General features: G+C 38.7%; 1 long non-coding RNA gene across 1 annotated transcript in view; it reads left to right on the forward strand.

Annotated features, from left to right (window-relative positions):
- The first annotated feature begins 8,014 nt into the window (after positions 1–8,014).
- The window catches only part of LOC131409688 (uncharacterized), a 43,670-nt gene continuing 27,225 nt past the window's right edge, over positions 8,015–24,459 (forward strand). The window contains exon 1 of the long non-coding RNA XR_009220983.1: positions 8,015–8,234. This is a non-coding gene — a long non-coding RNA (uncharacterized LOC131409688). The remainder of the gene's footprint in view (positions 8,235–24,459) is intronic.

Below are 24,459 nucleotides of genomic sequence, written 5' to 3' on the forward strand. Positions count from 1 at the left end.
CACTGAGGGAGTGCTTGACACATCCATACGTAAAATAAATATATAGCTAGGACTTGCATGTCATAGAAAAGTCTCAAGCTTCTCCTTTAAAATAGAAAAGGAAGAGGAGCTATAAGTGGGCCTTTGTATTCACAACCTTTAAAGATATAAACATTATACTTAAGAATTTGCTAAAATATTTTTGAGCCCATTCACATTTGCTCTGTCAATCTGGAAGTGAACACCATGAAAATCTAGAACATGTTAGTTCTGTCCTAGTATCCAAGGTAACCTGAATTGAGTGGCATATTTTCCTTTATGACTAAAATCTTGACATCTTATTTTGAATTAACATATTTATGAAGGAATTGTGTTTTCTCTCACATTACCATTTTATCTCTAGCAGATATTTACAATATCAATTTTTTAAAAGATGTTTTTCCATGAGTGCTGATAGAAACAGCAGTGGAAAGTGCTGCCTCTTCCTTGTAAGTTGGAGTTATTAAAATAGTAATATTTGTAAAAAATGGCACACTGCTGAGCTAATTGTTGAATATAAGTAAACCACTTCTCAACAAGTGCACTATTTTCTTTCAAAATCATAAGACTTTTCTTATTTAGCTTCCAAAATCTCATTAGACTGTCTGCTTCTGGCAACCAAATTGCTTAACAATAAATAATTCATTAACCTCAAAAGGCTAAGAAAATTTTGAAAGATATTCTAGTTTAACAAAAGTGCAATGGTTTAGTTTATATACTGTACCAAGGAATTAAAAATAGGTGAAAAGTTCATATTTGTACTTCGGAAGAACTCTTGATGAATAATACAATAGTTTCAATCGCATTATGCAAAATATGTGTTGGCTCACATCACTATTTTTTTCCTAACTATTGAACATGGCTTTTTTTCATATACGTACTTTCTAAATTTAATCAGATTAACTTATCTTTAATACATTTCTCATATCCCTAAAACTTGCTCTTCCAGAGTAAAGATTAGATTATATAAAGATCGATGGTCTTCATAACATCTCTGCTCAAATAGTTGTTACTCTCTGGAATATATTATTGGGAAAGATTATATGATACCCTTTCCTAGAGCTCTTTAGGAAGAGAATTAGTCTGCGGTCATTTACAACAACTGTGGAAATTAGCACTAGCCTGAATATCCCTCCTTCCTTTCCTTTCCTTTTCAACTTCCTGCCTTCCTTCATTCCTTTTCTTTCCTTTTCCTATCCTTCCTCTTCTTTTTCTCTCTTCAAACACATTTTGTACCTCTTATTTGTGAGGTATTATGCTTGATGCTGAGAATAAAAAGATGAGTAAGTCATGATTCTGTAATATCTGTTGTGACATATTATAATAAATACAAAATAATCAATAACATAATACAGATAGATAGATAGAGAAAATGCTATGGAAGCATAGAGGGCTGTAAAAAAGATACTCCTGAGCCCTGGTATTTAATTGTAACTTTCTGATTCCATTTGTGTGATTTCCATGAGGATCCATTAACCCCAAACTGACTGGGAAATGTCCTCAAGATTAATTGGTCCCTAGGGCTAGATTAGAAATCAATAGCTGCAATGCTTCTAAAATTTCATTCTACTATAGATTTTTGACAGCCGAATCTCTCCATTCTCTTTTTCACATTACCTCCCGTGTTCCCATGCATTCAATCTCAACCCAGAGGCTATAGTCCTTCTCCCTTTATTCTTTCATTCTTTCTGAGCTGCACAGCAGGCATGCGAAGAAGGAAGACAGAAAACAGAAAACTTTTCAGCGTGGGCATCAAGCTGTCAGCCTGTTTCTGCCATATCACTCTGGTACCCTCTTCCCCCACTCATCCCCCCACAGTACTGCTTATCTACCAAATGCCAAAAATGGAAAGAAAACTCAAAAAACAAGATAGTCTCTCCAACTAAAATCAAAACTCTTTAATGCCCATACAATTCACTGAGAAGACTATTGCAGGGTAACTTCCCAAGAGGACCTCACAGCGCAGTCCTTGTAGAAGAAACAGGCACGTGAAGATCACAGCTAAGGTGCATTGAGAGGTTGTCTATGTCAGACACTGTTCACGTACATATATGTAGCTCCCTGAATCCTCACCTCAACCCACAAGGGAGGTACATGATGACTCCCCATTTTACAGTTAAGAAAACTGAGGCACAGAAAAATTATAGGTGTCAGAGTGAGAAAACCATTTCAAGAAGCACTCAAGAGTTTCAATACCCGTGTTCTTAAACTTTAGGCAGACCTGCAGCCCATTTCAATACAATGTGGTAAATGATACTGTAGACGGGTGCTCAGGGTGCTATCAAATCAAAAAGCTAGAATATACTTTATGAGTGCTACTTCAGAAACTAACCCTTTCTCCCCCCAGTCTAGAGAACAACTTGGAGAAGCCCTATCAAGCCTGCTTCACACCAAGTGGTGAATGCCTCCTGTAGGTTAAAAACTACTCTTTATCTTGGCTATTTAATGACAGCTATGCCCTTGTGCACTTATCACATAATATCTTTTTATATGTAGGTGGCCCAAAGTATTTGGAGTTTTAATGCCACTTGGCGGTTGTTTGTCCCTGTAGCCTTAAGTCTTTGATAATTATTGCAACTCCTAACTTCCTCACCGCCATCCAATATTCAGTCCACCACAGCATCCACTCCTAATACCGGCAGAGTGTGGGGCTGGCCCCCGTGGTGTAGCAGTTAAGCGCGCACGCTCTGCTGCTGGCTGCCCGGGTTTGGATCCTGGCGCGCGCCAATACACCGCTTGTCAGGCCATGCTGTGGTGGTATCCCATATAAAGTGGAGGAAGATGGGCACGGATGTCAGCCCAGGGCCAGTCTTCCTCAGCAAAAAGAGGAGGATTGGCATGGATGTTAGCTCAGGGCTGATCTTCCTCTCACACACACAAAAATACAGGCAGAGTGTGAAGTCGGCTCTGTGGCTGATGTTTTCTACAAATTTTATAATAATCATCACAAGTATCTGCAAGATGCCAGAGGATCTTTTAAAGAAGGTACTTAGGATATGTTGCCCTTTTGTACATATACGAAAAGAGGAGGATGTAAGAATCAATAATTTGTCAAGTATAATTTAGTTCCAAAAATTAAGCCAAAATTCTGCTAATTTTTGAGGAAAAAATGAGAGTGTGAAATAGTTGTAAATGCCAGTTTTTGTAGCTCTCCAGCTCTCTGCAGTGACTGGCTTTGGGCCATCTGAGAATAATTTCTACTGCTACATCAACACAGAGATGAAGAGAGAAATCTGATAAAGCTATTCTCAGCCTGGTGATTTAGGAGTTAAACTGTAGAGCTGACACTCCAGCATTTGGTAATCCTTCCACTGCATACTTGGCTTCTGCTGTAAAATCTGTGAAGCAGCCTCCTTCCGGAAGTCAGGTTTTCTTGTAATACCATAAATGGTTAAGTATGTATTATGGTGTATTTAATAACTGAGCCCCTTGGTTTTAGAACAAATGGCACCCACATGCTTGCTATTAACCTTCTGAATTGTGAGTTCTGGCTGCCATAAACCTGGGTGTTCAAATGACTCCCCCCATGTTTGACAGGCTATCTACTCTGTAGTGAAACAAGACAGAATTACGTCGAAAAAGAACACCCTAAATCATGCAAATGAACATTTTCAAATTCAATAGTAACTTACAAGGTGGCCTCCAGTAGACTTCCTTTTTCCTGTAGATACGTATAGGCAAAGCTAACTATTGTGTTCCAAAGCAAAACCGAGGCCTGTTACAATTGTTCTTGCAACTAGTTAATCACAAGTCAACTGCTGTTCATAAAATGAGGGTAAATTAGTTACATATTGGACAGAAAAGGCTTTAGAATTCACAAATAATTGTAGAAATAACTAACATATTATAATCATATTGAAAAGGTTCACACTGTAAAAACTGCCAACACAGAAAATTCACCTGGCCATATTATATCTTTGTACGCTAAATCTCCAAGTATGACTATTAGAACCTTCATGATAAAGTCTGAGTTCTATACCATCTTCAGATAAATCATCATAAGTTCAACCAGAAGCCTAAAATCCAGTTGAGAGTCAGCAGTAAAAGCAAGTGACTTATTCACCTAGTAAATTAATTAACTTTGTATATTATAAATAAAATAAACACATGAAGTACAATAGAAATACTTTTAGCCAATGAAATTGAGTCTGGTAGATAAATGATTAATCGGAAAAGCTAGTTAAATTAGGGAACAATAAAAAATTATAGGTATCAGAAATATTTTATGGTGAATTAAAGTAAATAAATATGTATTCAAGTTCCAATCTTTTTTTTTTTTTTTTTTTTTTTTTTTTTTTTTTTTTGTGAGGAGATCAGCCCTGAGCTAACATCCGCCAATCCTCCTCTTTTTTTTCGCTGAGGAAGACGGCCCTGGGCTAACATCTGTGCCTATCTTCCTCCACTTTATATGGGACGCCGCCACAGCAAGGCTTACCAAGCAGTGCGTCGGTGCGCGCCCGGGATCCGAACCAGCGAACCCCGGGCCGCCGCAGCGGAGCGCGCGCACCCAACCGCTTGCGCCACCGGGCCGGCCCCAAGTTCCAATCTTTTGATGTGGCATGAAAGCCATTCCCTTGAGAATATAGTGATGGGAATTTCATCTGGTCTTTCTTGCATAAACCACACCCATAACATTGAACATTGACTAAGATTTCCAGTTTTCATGTTTTTAAAAGATACAGGAATTTAAATACTGTAGTGAAGCAAAAAGGATGTTAAATTCTTTTAGATTTCCATAGTTTTACAATCTTTTCTAAATACCTTGCCTACACCTAATTTGACATCATTTTTCAGCTGTTTCTCTTTATTGGGTCATTCCAAAGCATTTAATTTAATTTTCATACAAATATTTCTCTTCTGTTTCCCATTCATATTTCATTGATATTCATAAATATTTAGTTAAATTCTATCATTAAAATGATAAATTAAATGTTTGGGAACAAACAAAACTATATCTCAACAAGTGGGAGCTATAGAACATAGAGATATAAGAGAGGAGATTACAAGCCATAAGCACTTGGGAAGCTACAGGACTCAGATTTATCTTTTACAGAGGAAATGAAGAATGTTTGTTATTCCATAAAATTTATGAAATAAAAGTTAAGTGAAATTTAATTTTTAGTAGGTGAGATTCTTCTTTGTTGAGATAGACCTGTATTGCTATAAACTTCCCTCTTAGAACCGCTTTTGCTGTATCCCATAGATTCTGGCATGTCGTATTTTCATTTTCATTTGTCTCCAGGTATTTTTTTATTTCTTCTTTGATTTCTTCATTGACCCGGTTGTTGTTCAGTAGCATTTTGTTTAATCTCCACGTATTTGTGGCTTTTCTGATTTTCTTCCTATAGTTGATTTCTAGTTTCATACCATTGTGGTCAGAAAAGATGCTTGGTATTATTTCAATCTTCTTAAATTTATGGAGACTTGTTTTGTGGCCTAATATGTGATCAATCCTGGAGAATGTTCCATGTGCATTTGAAAAGAACGTGTATTCTTCGGTTTTTGGATGGAATGCTCTGTATATATCTACTAGGTCCATCTGTTCTAGTGTATCATTTAAGGCCAATGTTTCCTTATTGATCTTCTGTTTGGATGATCTATCCGTTGGTGTAAGTGGAGTGTTAAAGTCTCCTACTATTATTGTGTTACTGTCTATTTCTGTTTTTATGTCTGTTAATAATTGCCTTATATATTTAGGTGCACCTACATTGGTGTGTAGATATTTACAAGTGTTATATCCTCTTGTTGGATTGTTCCCTTGATCATTATGTAATGATCTTCTTTGTCTCTTTTTACAGTTTTTGTTTTAATGTCTATTTTGTTTGATATGAGTACTGCTACCCCAGCTTTCTTTTCATTGCCATTTGCATGGAATATCTTTTTCCATCCCTTCACTTTCAGTTTGTGAGTGTCTTTAGGTCTGAAGTGTGTCTCTTGTATGCAGCATATATATGGGTCTTGTTTTTTTATCCAATCAGCCACCTTATGCCTTTTAATTGGAGCATTTAGTCCATTGATGTTTAAAGTAGCTATTGATAAGTATGTACTTACTGCCATTTTTTAACTTTTTTTTCCTCAGTGTTTTAGTAGTCCTTCTCTGTTCCTTCCTTCTTCTATACAGAATTGATGGTCTCTTTAGTTTGACATCTGTCTGAAAGCTCTACTCTTTAACTCCCCTCCTCCCTCCTTTTATGTTTTTGATACCATATCTAAACTCTTTTTTGTGCATTTGTATCCATTACCCTCTTATCATGGAAATAGATAATTTTTCCCATTTGTGGTCTTCTCTTTTCCCCTTAAATCAGTCCCTTTAACATTTCTTTAGCACTGGTTTCTTGGTGACATACTCCTTTAATTTTTGCTTGTCTGGGAAATTTTTGATCTGTCCTTCCATTTGGAATGATAACCTTGCTGGGTAGAGTATTCCTGGCTGTAAGTTTTTTCCTTTTAGCACTTTAAATATATCATGCCATTCTCTTTTAGCCTGTAAGGTTTCTGCTGAGAAGTCAGCTGATAGCCTTATGGGGTTTCCTTTGGATGTAACTTGACTTTCTCTTGCGGCTTTTAGGATTCTCTCTTTATCTTTAATTCTGGACATTTTGATTATGATGTGTCTTGGTGTGGGCCTCTTTGGGTTTATCTTGTTTGGGGCTCTCTGTGCTTCCTGTACCTGGATGTCTGGTTCCTTCCTTAGGTTAGGGAAGTTTTCATCTATCATTTCTTGAAATAGATTCTCTGCCCCTTTGTCTCGCTCTTCTCCTTCCAGGACACCTATAACATGGATGTTAGTGCGCTTGATGTTGTCCCAGAGGTCCCTTAGACTTTCCTCACTCTTTTTAATTCTTTTCTCTTTTACCTGTTCCGCTTGGGTAATTTCTTCTAGTCTTTCGTCTAGCTCACAGATCCGTTCTTCTGTATCCTCTACTCTGCTTTTGAGTCCCTGTAGTGAATTTTTCATTTCCGGTATTGTATTCTTCATTTCTGATTGGTTCTTTTTTATATCTTCCATTTCTTTGTTGACATTCTCACTGAGTTTATCTATTCTTCTCCCCAGATCAGTGAACATCCTTAACACTCTTTGTTTGAACTCTCTGTTGGGTAGGTTGCTCATTTCTGTTTCACTTAGTTCCTTTTCTGGGGTTTTGTCCTGTTCCCTTACTTGGAATGTATTCCTTTGCCTCCTCATTTTGCCTCTTTCCCTGTGCTTGTGACTACGTATTAGGTAGGCCAGCTACGTCTCCTACACTTGGATAGGTGACCTTATGTAAGTGATGGCTTAGGAGTCCTGCATTGTGCTTCCCTCAGTTCTCAATGTTCCAGGGGTGACCCCTATGTGGGCTACGTGTGTCCTTCTGTTGTGGCCTGTTTGCTCTCCCTGTAGGCGCCCAGGGAGGCTGAGTTATGCTCCTGGCCAGCTGTTGTAATGCTCAGCTGCTTGTAATTGTTATGGGCCCTTCAGTCTCTTTATCAGGTGTGGGGAGCCCCAGCACAGTTGGATGCAAGTTCTAATACCACATTTGTGTTGCAGTATTTCTTTTAAGTGAGTAGGCCCCCAGTGTGGCAAGTTGTTAGGCTCAGGGCCTTACAATTGCTATAAGCATCCAGCCTTTAGGTCTCTTGTCAGTTCTCTGAGGATTGCAGCTGTGTGGGGCTGGCCTCAGGCACGGGAGCACCCAATTGTTTCAGGCTTTGGAAGGTGGGGCAAACCCCCTATGTGGGTCTTTGAGAAGCACAAGTTTTCTGCAATTGACAAGCCCTGCCGCCCACAGGTCCACACACACATTCAACACAGTCCTGCCCCGTGTGCACGCCCCGACCTCCCAAAGCAGACCCAGTCTCTCCACAGCGGGAGCCCCACACACTCCACTGCGGCCCCTCACTCTCCACCCGCTCCTTGTGCACACCCTGCCCCACTGAAGTCAGCTCAGTGGCCAGGCTGCAGAGAATCCAGTCACCAATCTATGCAGGCCCACAAGTTGCCTGAGGGCTTGTTGTTGGGTGGGGCCAGTCTCTAGGGTGGGCTGCCTGCCCTGGCTGAGCTGGATTAAATCGGTGCGCTAGCGGGTGGGGCAGACCCTGGGCTAGCAGGCCCCAGGGAGAACTCCAATGGCGTCTGTGTCAGCACGCCCACACCAGGCCACAACAATGGCCGCTGCCAATGTCCCAGTCCCTGGAGAGGTCTCACCTCTCACCGAGATGCACTCAGAGCCTATCAGGTGAGTCTCTTTTCACCAAAGCACTGTGCACCTTTCTTTCTGGTGATTTTAGGATGCTTTCTGAAACGGGTGAGTTTGCTCGTGGGCCCTTTAAGAGCCGGTTTTAATGTCTTTGTGAACTAGCTTTTCTGGGGGTGCTCCCCAATGTTCTAGTAGCAGGCAAAGTCAGATATTATGCCGCTGGTCTCTATTGTGCTGGGTCCACACAATGCCCACAGCGGGGGCGCTCCCCGGCTCAGGACCCCGCGCCTCCAGGGAGGCTGCGTACCTGTGAGCTGCTCCCCGGCGGCCGTGAGGCGCTGCGGCTTGTGAAGGCGGCGTTCTTCTCTCCAGAAGAGAGTTTCCGCCTCTTCTACCTCAGTTAGGATTGTCCGTTGTTGCAGAAGTTCCTCTTATCCAGTTTTCAGTTCTGTCCCAGGGGTGATTTTTCCACGAGTAGTTGTCAATTGGCTGTGTCTGCGGGAGGAGGTGAGTTCAGAGTCTGCCTACGCTGCCATCTTGACTTCTCCCCCTAAGTATACTTTAAAACCTAACATAATGCGTAGCATGTAGAAGATGCTCATTATATGTTTGTCAAATGTGAGAATCAACAAATGAATGAATGCCAAGCTCTGTCCTAGGCATGTTACATGTATATGTCTAATTGTTAGAAAAATTCTGTAAGGTAGGCATTCTCTCCATTTATGAAGGAGGAAAGAGAGATTCAAGGAGGTTAATAAAACTGACCCAAGGTCACAACACTATTAAGTTACAAGATTTGGATTCAATTCTATGCCTATCCAACAAATTGCATATTTTCTCAATTTCTTGAGTTCCTGAACCCAAGAAATGAAGGGTTTCACAACAGAAAAAGGAATATTGAGATTTATGGATAAAAACATGCTAGGAGAGATCTTTGTCTCTTTTCTTACTTTCACCGTTCTCTTGTTTGCTTTCTTTTTATTTTTCCCCTCCACTTTAGTTACCAATAATGTAGAGGCAGCAAGCCTAGACCACACCTAGTAGAGTTAACGTAGTTGGTGATGGAAGTGACAATGAAAAAAAGAGACTAGGCATCAAAAAGAAAACAAGAAAGGAAGTAGCAGAGAATATAAACACATGGATTCATAAATATTATTATGTCAAAAGAAGCATTTCTGATTCAATCAGTGCTTTGTAGTAAGGTTTCTAACAAATATGAAAGATGGTATCTTCAGATTTTTGTGGAAGTTTTTCTTAAAAGTATTTTATATTCAATATTTTTGTTTTCACAATTTCTCTTGAGATTGAAAAATGATGATTCAGTAGATGCACTAAAATAACCCTCTTTGAAATCAATTATTATTTTCACATTGCAAGCTTGTTAAAGATACTGTCCTTAGCTGATCATCTTGCTATGATTTATCGTACTAAGATCCAAACTTTAAAACTCTAGAAGTGTTGGATTTATTATACACTATATTTAAGTTTCAAGTACTTGGAAAACTAATTTTATTTAAAAACGCAGAGACTTTTTCAAGTGACTACACTGCTTAAATTGCATTGGAAATGAAAATAGGGCAAAAAGTGTAAATGAAATAGAATATCTTTTTGAGACATTGTGGTATTTGTGTGATGTTTGTTGATGGTGTGGTCAGGTCATGGAAGCAATTAAAAAAAAAAAGCTTAGAACTTTTTGTCCTAACGTCCACCAATACAGCCTGCCTCAGTTATATTTAAAAGAGTCAACTTAGTGTTATCTAAGATAAAATGTGGTTGATTTCCAAAAAATTATGCATTTGATTTCTCCCAACCTATGAATTAAAATAATAAATATTTTTATGCATTCAACTTGAGAGCTAGAAAGAGAAAAAAAAAACTTTTCTTGTAAAACAGGAGGAAGTAATTCATAAATATAAAAGCAGAAATTAATTTAGGTTAATTGAAAAGAAAAAAGAAATCAAATTAAGTGATAATTATCTTAAGATGTGTCACTCAGGGTCTATAAGAAGTCTACTCAAGGTCATGAGTTCTTTCTCCCGTTTGATGCCAGGTCTAAGACATTATGTCTCTGTCCTGATATTTTACCTATTTTCTCACTTGGATGACATTTGAGTTTACCAATTATCTGCCACTTAAATAAGAGATTTGGCTCTTTTAAGTTAATGCTGCTGGTTAAAATAAGATTAACATGGGTACCTGTGATTTGGAATGTACCAGTAAGGACTTCATTTCTCAGGAATCTTTCTTAAACTGTATCCCCATTGGGATTGCATTTGGCTACATCAACAGAAACCTGACTACACTGGTTTAATGAAATAAGGTCTTGAATTGGGTTCCCTAGAAACAGATTCATAGATGGAGAGTTGCATTTGGAAGATTAATTGGAAAGTCCTCTCTGGACATACACCTGTAAGAAAGTGAGGAAGGCAGGACTGGGCACAGAAAAAACAGATCTGCCATGTTCTTACAACTGACGCCTCAGCCAGTCCCACGGTGAGTTCTGGAGCTGAAATGACCTTTCAGTTGTCCAAAATTGAGGCAAGGGATTTAGGCTTTTGCGTTCCTACATCAAATAGTCATTGACTACAAGCTATCCTCTTTGAGGTGACATAACCTTAGACACAGCAATTCTATACAGCTAAGAGCTATTCCCAGTGAGGGACACATCTATGAGTAGTTAGTAGTACTGTACTGTAAGTACTGTAGCTGTACTTCTCAGCAGATGAGGATTGCTATGTCACCCTGAAGAGGGGCTCTGGGCTGAATGCCACAGCATGCAAGGACACTGCCAGAGTATCCTTTCCTGCTCAGACCCACTTGTTTTCATACCAAATTTGCCCAACTGGAAACAGCTTCTCCAGGATGCTCTCATTTCCAGGGGAAACATAAAAGGAGCCAGCAAGTGTAGGAACTACATTTCAAGACTGTAATTGGTCTCCAAACAATAACTGATGCTTATCACTCCCCCTCTTCCACCACAGTCTAGATTCCCACACTTCTAGCTGGTACCTCTGCTGCTGGGGCAACCCACACCCTCATCCCTGAAGTGTTTGAATTCCAAGTTACCTTGCCCTTTTGTAGGCCATGGCTGCTGTTCTTGACTGTTCACCATTAAAACTGGGGATGGGAGCACCAAGAGACATCTCAGTGGATTAACTGAGCACCAAACATATTCTTCTCTGCTCCCCACCCAAGCCTAGCCATGACTAGACTACATGGCTAACCTAAGCTGCAAGGACTCACTCTCTGGTGCTTGAGGTATGAGGGAAGGAATAAACTATGGGGTTGGGTAGCTGTTACTGAGCGCTGTTGAGTCATTGAAGAGAGATAATGAGCAGTGCAGGGCAATAAATCAAAATTCAAGGTAAAAGGAAAAAGCCAGAAGGTGTCCTGGCAGCATTTAATATAACCGATAATCTTGTGCAGATGAGGGACAGACAAGAGTTAAAGAACACACTCAGGACTTAATTATAAGAGTAGCAGAGCTTCACGGAAAGCTGAATTCTCAATGCTAGCAGGTCCCCCATGTCAAGGTAAGGACCATAATCAGGAAGGAGTAGGACACAGAGACTTTGTTGGGATGGAGATATCTAGGTAGATGCATTGAGAATCTTAAACTCCCAAATATCCATGAACATACGGGACCTGCATAAACAGTCAACTCCATCCTATACAAAGATACCAGGCCCATTGTTTAAGATTGTGCATAGGCCTCAAATAAGGCAGGAGGCTTACAAGGCAATACTTGTCCCCTCAAGATCTACCTCCACATTCCCACCTGGCAACCAAGCCAATAACAAGGATAGAATCCCAGCCTAGCCCAATTTGGGATAAGGGAGTAAAGGGACTTTACATCGAAGTTGCTACAGTGTCTGGCTGATATAACTTGAAAGGAGCTTGGAAATTATGCAATGCATTGTCTCTAGAGGGTTCTAGATCAAGGGAGTGAAACATTAAGTTGGATAAGGGAAAGTCAATTGAAATGGGAGAATTTTGTCATAACATAAAGATTTAATATACAGGCAAAGACTCTGGGAGTTAATACTTCACTAGTGCGGCTTTTGGAAGCTTGACAAAAAGCAATGGATCACTATTAGTGAAATATAAATGGCAGAAATGCTGTGCTAGATGGTGGAGAAATGGATAAAAATGCTCAGAAAAATGGACACATAGAATAGGTATATTACAAAAAGCTAGAAAACCCATCCGCCAAATATGTTCTGCAGTAGGATCAGAGGAAACTCCATTTACCAAAGGGATAAGGAAAGCAGTGGTGAGAGGGGCACCGGCATTCTTGAGAAGCTCGGTGGTGGTATCCTCTGTAGGACAGGGGTGAGGGTAGGAGATGCTATTAGAGAACTAAGATCGCATAACAATGGAGGCCAGGTGGTGGTACTTAACCATCAGAATGCAAAGTAGGTGCAATTATTGCAATGAGAGGTGAGGTTAAAGTGGTAGGTAGGACTGGCCCAAACTATGGAGAGCTATGGAGATGGTTCAAAATGTATGGTCTTCCTAGAGGCACGATGGATAGGCAGTCAACACATGTAGTCCTTAATTTATATAATGACAAGAAATTAAGGAGGAACTGTTAGGAGATTGAAGGAAGCTGCCCAATAAAAAAGTCACAATCCCTGGCCCAGTTTCCAGATTTGAATTAGTTTCCAGACCCAGAGCCCATTGACTCAAGGAGAGGCTAGATCCCTATAAGGAAAGACTCTGAAACACCTATGGCATTTACTTGGATGACTGTGAATTGGGGAAAGAATAATACCAGGTTGTTTCAAGGATTATTGGACATAGGGTCTCAATTGACATTGATACCCAGATATACCAAGTGCTGCCATACCCTCATCATTACCAGTGGAGTGGCTTGTGTTCAGCTCATAGTATATCCACTGGAGCCACAGGCCCACCTGGCAGACATTTCCTTGAAAGATGTATGCATATTGAAATGGACATATTTGGAAGTTCACAGAACCCCCACATGAGTTCCTTGACCCGTGGAGTAAGAATTATCCTAGCAGTGAAAGCTAAGTGAAAATGTCTGGGGGGCTGGCCCAGTGGCGCAAGTGGTTAAGAGCTCGCGCTCCACTGTGGTGACCCGGGGTTCACCTGTTCAGATCCCAGGCGAGCACCGATGCACCACTTGTCAGGCCATGCTGTGGCGGCGTCCCATATAAAGTGGAGGAAGATGGGGACGGTTGTTAGCCCAGGACCAGTCTTCCTCAGGAAAAAGAGAGGATTGGCAGGTGTTAGCTCAGAGCCGATCTTCCTCACAAAAAAAAAAAGAAAAAGAAAATGTCTGAAACCGGCCCCCTCCATGGTCTTGCCCTAGGGCTATACTAAACTCTCTTACCCTCTTTCTTCATATAGTCTGAAGGGATCTAATTGTCTGGATGTTCTGCAGAACATTACATTGATCTATTATATCAATGACATCACGTTAATTAGATCAAGGCATACAAAATACATACATTCCAGAGGATAGGAGATAAACCCATCATGTCAGAGAACTTTTGGGGTTCAGTGGTCTGGAGCAGATTACTGAACACAGAGTGAGGATGAGGGGTGTAGGAGCACATCATTTTACAGTATTCCCGCCATGCACAAAGAATGGATATAAATAACGTCTAAAGCAGAGAATAAAATATAGCAAAATAATTAGAAAGTAGTAATCTTCTAGTACTTATAACTTTTGTTGTAAATATAAATTACTTAATTATAACTTTATGTAGCTTAATTTTTAATCATGGCTGTGTTTAACACAATTTTGGCTTGTAAAATTCCTGAAACTTTAACAATCAGCTCCTGTGAGTTGGTTCAATTTGACCTTGGATCACTGGCAGAGAGAGAATATTTTACCCTCCTTCTTCACTTACCACGACTACCCCTTACCAATTAGGGTAGAGGGCATGGAAGATTCCCATAAGATAAAAAACGCTTTCATAATCCAAGGTGCGCAACCTGTTAAAGCTAGCCCATACCACGAAGACCCAGGTGGCTTGCTTTCACCAAGCCGTCTTCTTTTGTGCTCCACTTCTCTTGACACGTACTTCTTTGCTCCTTATCATGCTTGGAATTTTTGAAATTTTTTTTAAATTTCTGAGTGATGCATTTACTATTGAAATGTGAACATACTCATGTCTATGCTGTTCAAACATTACAGATGATGACTGTTGAGTAAATATTTCTAGAGAGGAAATGGAAAAACTCCACCAAAGCAATTGCAAGTTATTCCAATTTCCTACACTCTGAAAAAAGTAAGAGAAGTGAGGGGAAGAACCATGAGGATAACTGGGGGTAAGGCCGATAACAGGCTACAAGGATTCCTGCTCTGGGCTCTGCACTTGAGAGGGCCCCGCTCAGGCATGCAGCCATGCCCCTCTCGCTGAGCCAAGTCTACAGGGCCAAGGGAGGTGGCCACCAGAGTCCATGTTTTCCTCTTCTAGACCACACTTCATGCTCAAATGGCCCTGAGCCCATTTTAGGGCCTTGCCGACCTCTTCTTCAGGTTCTTCCTGCTTCTGCACGCCTAGACCAGATGGGTAGCCAAGAGGTTAGCGGTTGCCTAGTGGGGAGGGGTGGGGTGGAACTTGAACTTGCAGGCTGGCTGTCCAAATGCATGCACATGAGATCCTTCATGGTGTGAGACAAAGCCAAGGTGAGAAGAGAAGGGCCAGGCCACAAGCCAGACCTCCAACTGTAGTCTTGCCAGGGACACCAAATGGTAGAGGTGAGCCTGGGGAAGAGTGTTCCAAATAGATCAGCAAGTAGAGAGGCCCTGCTATTTCTCATCCTTAGTGTCAATCTTCTCAGCACCACCTCAGAAATCACTGTGCCTTTTCTCCTGACCCCATAGATGAGTAATCTTTTCTGTCTGTATGATCTGTGAGGAAAGGTGGTACCACCACAACCAACCCCACCCTTCCTTGGCCTGGTTCCTGTCAAAGCTACTCTTCTAGGGGTCCACACCCAGAATTTTTTTTTTTTTTCCTATCAAATCTCACTTCCTAGTTTTGTTACCCAAGGGAATTCTGCCCAGTCTCATGTTTAATTAGGTGTTTATTGTGGGCCCCTCATAGGATCCAACAGTGCTCCATGCTCAGGTTTCCTCTATACACCTAGTGAAGCCTGCTTTCTTTGGAATTTCTCAATCCTCATTTACCCTGATTTAGTGTCTCTGATAGTCATCAATTAGCTCCAAGGCACATATGTACCTTATCAATGTGCATTGTTCCACACTGACTCTGACAGGACCCCTGTGGTCATTGGCAATTGCTCCCACAGCCAAAAAAGAGCTGATTTCAGAGTCACTGCCATCCACTGATGAGCCTATACTCTGGTGTCTCATCACTGTGCTTACTGCTCTGCTCAGCTCTCTGGGGTCACCAACTCTTTCATACAAGAAAAAGCAACAAGGCATTTTATGGATCTATTGCCAAATCCCATAATTTTTATATTATTTGAAGTTAGTGAGATGAGCCCAAGAAATCTTACCTTTACTTAGAAAGGTTGCACAGCCTCAGGAAGAGAAGTGATAAAAAAAAATCGAGAGAGGCGTTGAAATCTAAGCCATCATAGTCTTTTTAAGAGTAGACTAACTTCCTCTATGGCTATATATATATATGTATATGAATATGAATATAAATATAAATACAAATATAAATAGATATATAGATGTAAAATAGCATATAGGAACATAATTGAGAGCAAGGGAAAAGGGTAGCACGAAATTCCAGAAGAGAGACCCTTTGGAGTGAACCAGAATATAATACATCTGTATTCTTCCCTGACAAAGAGTGAATGTCCCAAAAATGAAAGCAATCTTGACAAGCAGAGCTCTTAGATGTCTCGTCCCAGTGCTCTCATAATTGCTCCGACTATCTCTAGTGAACTCTATGAACCGCTGGGTAACTGTCCTCTGAAAAGGCTTCCTCTGTTGTCTAATTCAGAATGTTCAAGTTTCCACACTGCCTTTTCACTGGAGTCTTCCTTGTGGTCAATTTTTTGAGGAATTAATTCAGCTTAATTTTAGCATCACACAGGGACAGTTGTGCCTCTCTAAATAAGTTCTTCTAAAGCATCCAGTAAAGGAGGGAATTCTCTGTAGGACCTTACTGTCGCTAATTGCTTCCCAGTCGTAATCATCTTTGAAGGGAAACATCTGCTGTTGCCTTCAGGGTGCGTGCTTGGGTTTGTTTTTCTCTGGTCTCGCACAGCACTCTTTCCCTTCTCATTTATTTGTGATTGTGGTGGAGAGGTATTTCATGATACTTTTTCCCCTGTCAGGGATAAAACCCATGTAATCTAATCAATGAACAGTCAGTGTTGATTCACTTCGTAGATTCCTATTTGTCCTGCTGACATTGTTTGTAACCATTTGTAAGCATTTTGCTTATGTTCTCTTTTCTTCACTGTTTCAAACAGAAATTTCAAGTGAATAGAGACCAAGTTATAGCCTTCCCCCCGTTATTCTGAAATCTAAAAAAAATAAACTTGCTACATCTATGTAACTTCATTAGCTGTGGCAGCAAATTGATAGGATGTTGAAAACTTACTTTGTAAGATTGTCACAGAATGACTAATGTGGAAATAAACCATGGTTATAAAATTTACTTTTTACTGGTAGTTCACTGAACCAAATTAAAAAGGGAGTAAGATTTATTATAATTACTGATATTGATACTTTTGATACTTGTAGTTAGAGACCAATAAGTTTTAAAGCTATTTCATATTGAATATTTATATTATTTATACCACAGCCATTTCTTCAAAGGCATTAAGGAAAAAAAGAGAAAGCATTTTAAAAAAAGGTAGGGATATATATATAAATATAATAACGCATACTATGTAATTTAAAATTAAGCCATTTGTCTTGACCATTTAAACCTTCAAGTAATGCTGCTTTTTTTTCTTTTTATGAACTCAGATGTACAGAGTTGAATTAATCATAATCTTTGGTTCATGACACACTCTCACCATTGGTCTACGTATGGCCCCCTTGGTAAATACATATGGATATATTTTTGAAAATAATAGGCCCATGTATTCCTATACTTATCATGAGAACTAGCATTTTAACAAAAACTTATGTCTCCCTGTGATTCTTGCTCATCCTATCCCCCTTCAACTTCCACTCAAGGTAACTGTTTTCCTGAATCCTTTGCATATCATTCTCTTGCTTTCTTAAAAATAAAGTTTTATTTTATAAGTATTCCTAAATCTATATATTGCTCATTTTTGTTGTTTTTGATTTTAAAAAGTATATCATGTTGTATATAATGTTCTGGAACTTACTTTTTTTTTACTAAATATTATATTGTATATTATATTAACATCCATCCATATTGTTGGTTGCAGATATAACTTTTCATTTCTATGTTTTATAACTATTTTAAACTTTTTTTCTTACATCTTCTTATGAATAGTTTTCTGGATAAAATAAATGGATAACGTATATCAATTTCACACATTTGTATAGCACTGAAAATGTTAATATTAAATTCAAATAAGCCAGTCCAAGATGATAGTTAATATTTTGCTTCCATTCTGAGTGAAAAGAACAAGAGAAATATCTTTAAGTAAGCAGTTTTGCTCCAAAACTAGAAATTAATGAAACCAAGGTTTTACAAGTATTCAAAACCATGAGATTAAGTTTTTTCAAATGTATCTAAAGGATTATATCTTTATCAACACATTTTAGCTCTCTATTAAACTATTTTAACTAAAACATTGTAACCAAAACTTTTAAACGTCATGGGCTGATGGCAAAAGTGAGAAAGTGCCAGCCAAGCCAAGCTTCTTGCTATGTCCACTTTATCGTCAGTAAGAACACTTGGTGCAGGTTCTGAGTGCAGGTGGTGAGAGGATCTCTGTTGTGTAACAGTGAGGGGTCAACTTCCCAAATGGCACTTGGAAATTTGAATGATGCCACATTCCTGCACACATGCCTTTGATAGTGCCCTCTCACAGTGACCCTGGTCTTGACCATGTGACATGCCTTGGCAAACGGGAAGTACAAGTTTGACTCAAACAGATACTTGAAAAAAGTACTTGCACATTTCCTTTCCTATCCTGGAACCCTGTCTCTGCCATGAGAACATGCCAGAGCTAGCCTACTGGAGGGATGTGAGAAACACATGAGGAGTCATCCTAGCCAAGGCTCTCTCAGATCAGTCAAGCTCCAGTCAACATAATGGCTAATTTCAGAACTATGAGCAAGCTTACGTGGGATCAGTCAAGCCTAGCCCAGACCATAAGAGACCACCTGCCTGCCTATCACCTGGCGAGAAAAATTAATGGTTATTGTTGTTGTTGTTTATAATTTCTAATTAGCATACCCCTCAAAGAGGTCTTCTTAGGTCACTAACCTGCAATTGCTGGGCAGTGGTCTCTCTCTCCCAACCTCCACCGATGCTTCTTGGACAAGTGTTCTAGGATAGTTTTCCAGACTTTTGAGCTAATGTCTTCTACACTTATTTTTCCTACCCACAGTTCCCTGTCTGATTTTTCTGTCACAGCTTCCTAATCTTTCTATCTCTATCTCGCAGTAAATTCTCCTCTTTGCCTTCTCAATAGATCTTGATGGCACATCATAACCAGACCCAAATGATTAACTACCAAAAAGCTGGCATGTCTTTCCTTGAAGGCAAAGAGAAAGGCTTAATTTTCAAATGCTCCCAGAAGTGAAGACAGTTCTTTGGTGTTGGGGTGGGAGTAAGAGGAATGGGGAGAATATTGAATGCCCAGATTCTTCTAATGCATCAAAGAGAGTAAGAAAAACAAAAAAGATAACCAAATGAGAACAGAATGAATATTTCTATCTTTCTACACAAGTACTCCTTGCAAGTGTGTGTAATCCAAATTTCATGTCAATACTAATGACTCATATTTTAAAAGGCTTCATCCCCCTATGAAGTTTTACCTATTTATGTTTACTAATGCTCACAGAGTGTGTCACATGTATCACAACCATTCCATCAGTCACGCTAACTACTTGGAATCTGACCCATTCTTCCTGCTCCCACTCACACATTGACGTCTACTGCCTAGAGAGTTATTTGAGGCTGGCTTAACTCTGGAACTATGGTGGGAAGCACAGAAAGAATTCTAATGATCGTGCCAAGATGACTATCTCCTGATTCTTCTAATGTTACCAACCTCAGTGTGCTATATTTGAGCAGAGGTGGGGGAAATATTCTTCTTCCTACTGCTGTCTACACACAGATACTTGTGTGCTGCCAAAGAAGTTCTTTTTGTCCCGACGTCAGGATTTTGCTTGAAGTCTCTCTTTCCGTAAGTCTCAGAAACAAGTCCACAACACTGTGCCAGAAGACAAATACTTACAACAGATACCTTGCTGCCCTCTGCATCCCCGTTTTATCCCATTTTCCTCTTTTTTGGCAGTCAACCTCTCCCACGTTAGTCAATTCATGCAAATAGATATCTTCAGACCACCCACTCTATTAGCTCATTAAATTTTCTTGTGTTTGCATGAATCTCAGTGGTAGATGCAACTTGGGCTCAAAGTGGGATGAGATCCCCCTTTATATTGCCTTAGGAGAGTTTTAATATGCTATTACTGTAGACCTCACATTAATACTATTCTTTCATCTTCATTCTCTTACCAAATGATCAGATCATCATAGAAATGGATAGATCTGAGTTGTTTCCAATATCTCATTAAACTTTTTAGTCATCATCCCTCTGGGCTTAAACTGCAAAGGAGGAAAGGAACTCAAATAACCTCCCACATCTCCACTCCCCAACAAACCTACCACACCTGCATAGTGTCTGGCACATGGAAGACACTTAATACCTGTTTGATGAATGAAGGAATGTGCAAACACCTCCCTACCCATCCACAACTTTGGATTCAAGGAACACGAAAGAAGCAGAAGTGGAAGAAAGAAAAAGACAAAGAAACAAATGGCAAGAATGACTAATTCAAGTTGCATGGTGCCCAAAGAATTTGCAAACACTCAAATGCAGGAGAGGGTGTGATAGTTGTTCCATTTGTCAATAAGTATTGGTTGAAATTCTTTGGAATAAATGTCAAGTTGAGATATGAAGTAAAGATGGAATGCAATGCCTGCTTCAAATAATCTTCAACATTTGAAGGAATATGTTGCTGTGTTTATCTGCATCTCCCTTACCTTTCACTGTGGCCAAGACACTAGGAATTCTATTTAATTTATCAAATACAGTATCTGGTAACTAATTGTTGTTGTTGTTAATCAAGATTGAATTTATTTTGCCAATGGCTGAAATTTATGTATTTATGGAAAATCAAGTACTCATTTCTAAAGGCCCGTCCTCGCAGTAGGGGGAGCTATAATGCTTGTAGACTGGAACAAACAATCCTGACTCTGTTTCCTCTTTCTAAATCCTGGCACAGTAATGGAACTGTTGAAGCTTAGACTAGAGATATCTTGCCCTGATATTTGTGTGGTACGTTGGTTATCAGCCCTCATTGGGCATCAAAATCATTTAGATTATTTTTTAAAGTTGCAGATACTTAGGGGTGTACCTAGGAAATGGGTATTTTTAAAAAATACTCCAGTGATTCTGTTACAGCCAAGATTAACAACCTCTGGCCTGGTAGAGGAAAGAAAATACCTTCAGAAGTAAGAATATAGAGGAGCAGTAATATAAAATAAAAGCCTTTTATAATAAGCATTTGTGCATTTCAGCATTTAATCTAATACAAAACTTGAACTGCAAACACAGTGTTTCTCATTTAGAAAAATATGGTTCTTTTTTGCCTAATTTTGGGAAAATAAGAAATTTTGGTTTTATTTTTTAAAAATCTCTGTCTCATGCCTAAGATGTGTTGAATTTTGAAGAGCAACCAGGTATTATAGACAGTATGTTAGTATAGTCTCTCACTTCTCCCTGCCTTTTCCAATAAATTGAAATTTTCCAGAAGCAGCAAATGAATACAATGATTTCTGGAAGCTCTTTTCAGTTGCCCAATGACAAGCACTTTTCATTTTCTGCAGCTATTAAAAGACAGATCATTACGATACAGAAAAGGTGATCTTATTGTAAGCCCACAACTTGAACAAGACAACGGTAGCAGCCACTTCAGGGTTAGCTTCAAGTTCCACCTTGATTTGTGGTTATCATGGTTGTGTATGAAACACCCAAAACGTCGCTCACCCCATGACATTGCCAGCAGAGGTTCATCTACTGTGAAGCTGATAAAACTTAACCTCTGAGCATCTCACTTGCACGGGCCACCCTAATATTTCATGAGGGGCCCCAGAAACGTGTTTAAAAAAATTGCAAAATGTAAGATACACACTGCAATTGGCTAAGACCACTGACTCTTTCCCCTCCAACTTCTGTGTCACACTTCCTCTTATGTTGGGTGGTATTGGAAGAGCCGCAAGCATTTTGGGGATCTGGCTAAGGGAGATTTGAGGACAGTTTTAGTTTGGTTTAGTGGGATATAGATATGTAATTTACAGTCATTTCCATGTATAGTTAAGTTATTGGTAGCGAGGTCTCATATGCTAGTAAGTGGCAGAGCTAGGATTCACACCTGGCTTTGTCTGATTCTGTAATGCTCTTGACACTTCCATTAGATTGCCTTTCATATGCTTAGTGATCCATCTGTAGACCTTCATACGATTGTCCATCTTCAAGCTCCTGCCAGGAAGTGGTAGTATTTCCCTATTCCTCTCTGGTTGTGAGATTTTTTTTTTTTCACTTTTTTGCCTTTTCCCCCTCCTGTCTTACCTACACACTATACTTTATCCATATTGAACTGCTCATCTTTATTGGAATAGAACTTTGCTCACTCTTTTCCCTTGGCTAATTATTATGTTTTACTGGTTCTTATTGATTTCCTGTTGATTTGACCTAAAACACTAACGTTGACAAAGGTAATATAGAACTAACATGTCACGACAATGAGGATATCAAGACACATTAGTTAATGGGTGTCAATTCAAAGAGTGTTTACAATTAATCATTACACGCACACACAAAAACTTGAAATGTTACAGCTCATGTGTGGAAGAAATATGAAAGAACTTTCTCCAAATTTGACAACAATTCTAAAAATTGAGAACATTTCCAATAAGTTATGAGGCTGAAAGAAAATTTTCTATTAGTAATAAAAAACAAATTTATATCAATCATTCTAGAAGAAAAATTAAATTATCCTTTTGTCCTTCACATAGAAGATGTTTTTTTACAAAATCATCTTCATAGGAAAAGGCAGTATGAATTGTTAGCATGTTATTTTTCTAGATGTTGTAATAATGTATGTGCTAAGTGTCCACTTTGTAATTTGTTGTAATTTTTATTTTGAATAAATATTCACTTTTGTAACCTAATATTTTACACATAATTGTGTATTCTTTTTTTAAAAGGGAGCCCCCTAAATTTTATAAGCTTCAGGCCCCACAAAACTTAGAACTACCCCGATTGCCAGTAAAATGTTTAATTAATAAAATGTGTGGTATCAAGTTAAATGAGGGTCTGTCGACTCATTTCAAAAGCCCAAAATGTCAATTACTTGATGAATTATTAAAAATTAATATGTAGTAGAAAGTTCGCCTATGTTGCCTATTGCTATTTCTAAAGCCATGTATCCACATCCACTTTCTATATTCTGTCTCTTTACACAAAAGCACTGTGCTGAAAGGGTGACAATATAGGTGATGTGCACTCTTATTCCAGATGCGCAAACATGTGGGTATTTTGAGTAACAAGGGGCTGCAATCCACTTGAAAAATAAATCATCATGAGTACCAGTATTTGGTATATTAGTTGTTCTCTAAAGGGAAATGATATAAATGCCATGAAAATATATTGCCACTCTTACTACCCTCCCCATACCACTGACTGATACTTTGGATGGCTGTATACCAATAGCTAACATTAGAAGGAAAATGAAAAACCTTACTTAAAGAAACAAAAAGAAGATAGGACCAGATAATAAATGGAAGAAAAGATAAGTAGTTAAATATCATACATATGAGGGAAAGTCTCTGGAAAATGTATGCCACATATATAAGTATATATACTTATATACATTTATTGCAAATGTATTGATATAAAGGATGCATGGCAAACAATTTACAGATAATATTAAGATATATAAGACCTCGTTTAAATTCTATTTTGCCAATTAACTCTCACAGAATGAATGCTTTCTTTGATTTTTGTCTGACTCATTTCTGTAGCCAAACCTATGGTTACAATTGAGGAGTAAGTGTAGTTTGGACAGGATTGAAGGTTGATATTTTCATTTATGTTAATAAATAAAACAAAAATAAACAATGAAGAGGTATGTTGGAAGTTCACTAGTTCACCAATTATGTAAGAAAATTTTTGACTGCATAAGATAATAGTTTTTGAATACAAAAATAAAAATTTTGAAGCAAAAATATTTCCTCAATTTTTGATGCTATCCACATTGCGATGTCTACAGACATAAAAAACTTCTAAGTTTAGTCACCTTTATTAACATTTTCTCCATCGCTTTCTTAAGTCTAGATAATCAACAAAACAATAAACCAAGACATGATTTGCATTTGCCAGTTTCTGTGGTGGAAATACTGCCACTATGGTCAATTTCAATCTTAGTGTTGAGAAGAGACGTACAGTAACAAACCTTTATATAGTATTTCTACCATATGGACACAGTAGATGTAAATAAACTCAAGAGTATAGATAATAGTAAAATGTAATGAAATAACTAAGTAGAAATGAGTTTTAAGTATTTATTATCTTTGTTTTTAATTTAATTTATTTAATGGTACATTTATATGATTTAATTTTTAATATCAACAAGTGTAAAATTATTGAAAATTTAACAATCAGCTCTCACAAACCAGTAGGAGCCAGCTGCAGAATTCCACTGTGATTGTTACATTAAGAAATAAATGAGAAAATTAAAAAAAGAAATTTAATGTTAATGTATTCAATTAGTATATATTTTGTAAATCAACTCTGTGCCAAACATTGGGATTATAGAGAAGCATCAGCTCTATTGTTTGCTGTAAATAAAATGACTATATCACGTGAGCCACAGAAACTTAAGCAAGAACCTATATAACATAGTGAAAATTGTTACAATCCCAGTGTGTAAACAGTGTTATGGGAATCCCTTTGAGAAAGCAAGTTGCAAGAAACTCTGTGGAGTAGGGTTGGTTATACCTAGTTGTGGAGGAACAGAAAGTGAAGGAAATAATATGAGTAAAGAAGATATGAAAAACCTTGACAAGTGTAGTGGGGTAAGACTGGG

The sequence above is a fragment of the Diceros bicornis genome, chromosome 8, assembly GCF_020826845.1.
Source record: "Diceros bicornis minor isolate mBicDic1 chromosome 8, mDicBic1.mat.cur, whole genome shotgun sequence".
Taxonomy (NCBI): domain Eukaryota; kingdom Metazoa; phylum Chordata; class Mammalia; order Perissodactyla; family Rhinocerotidae; genus Diceros; species Diceros bicornis.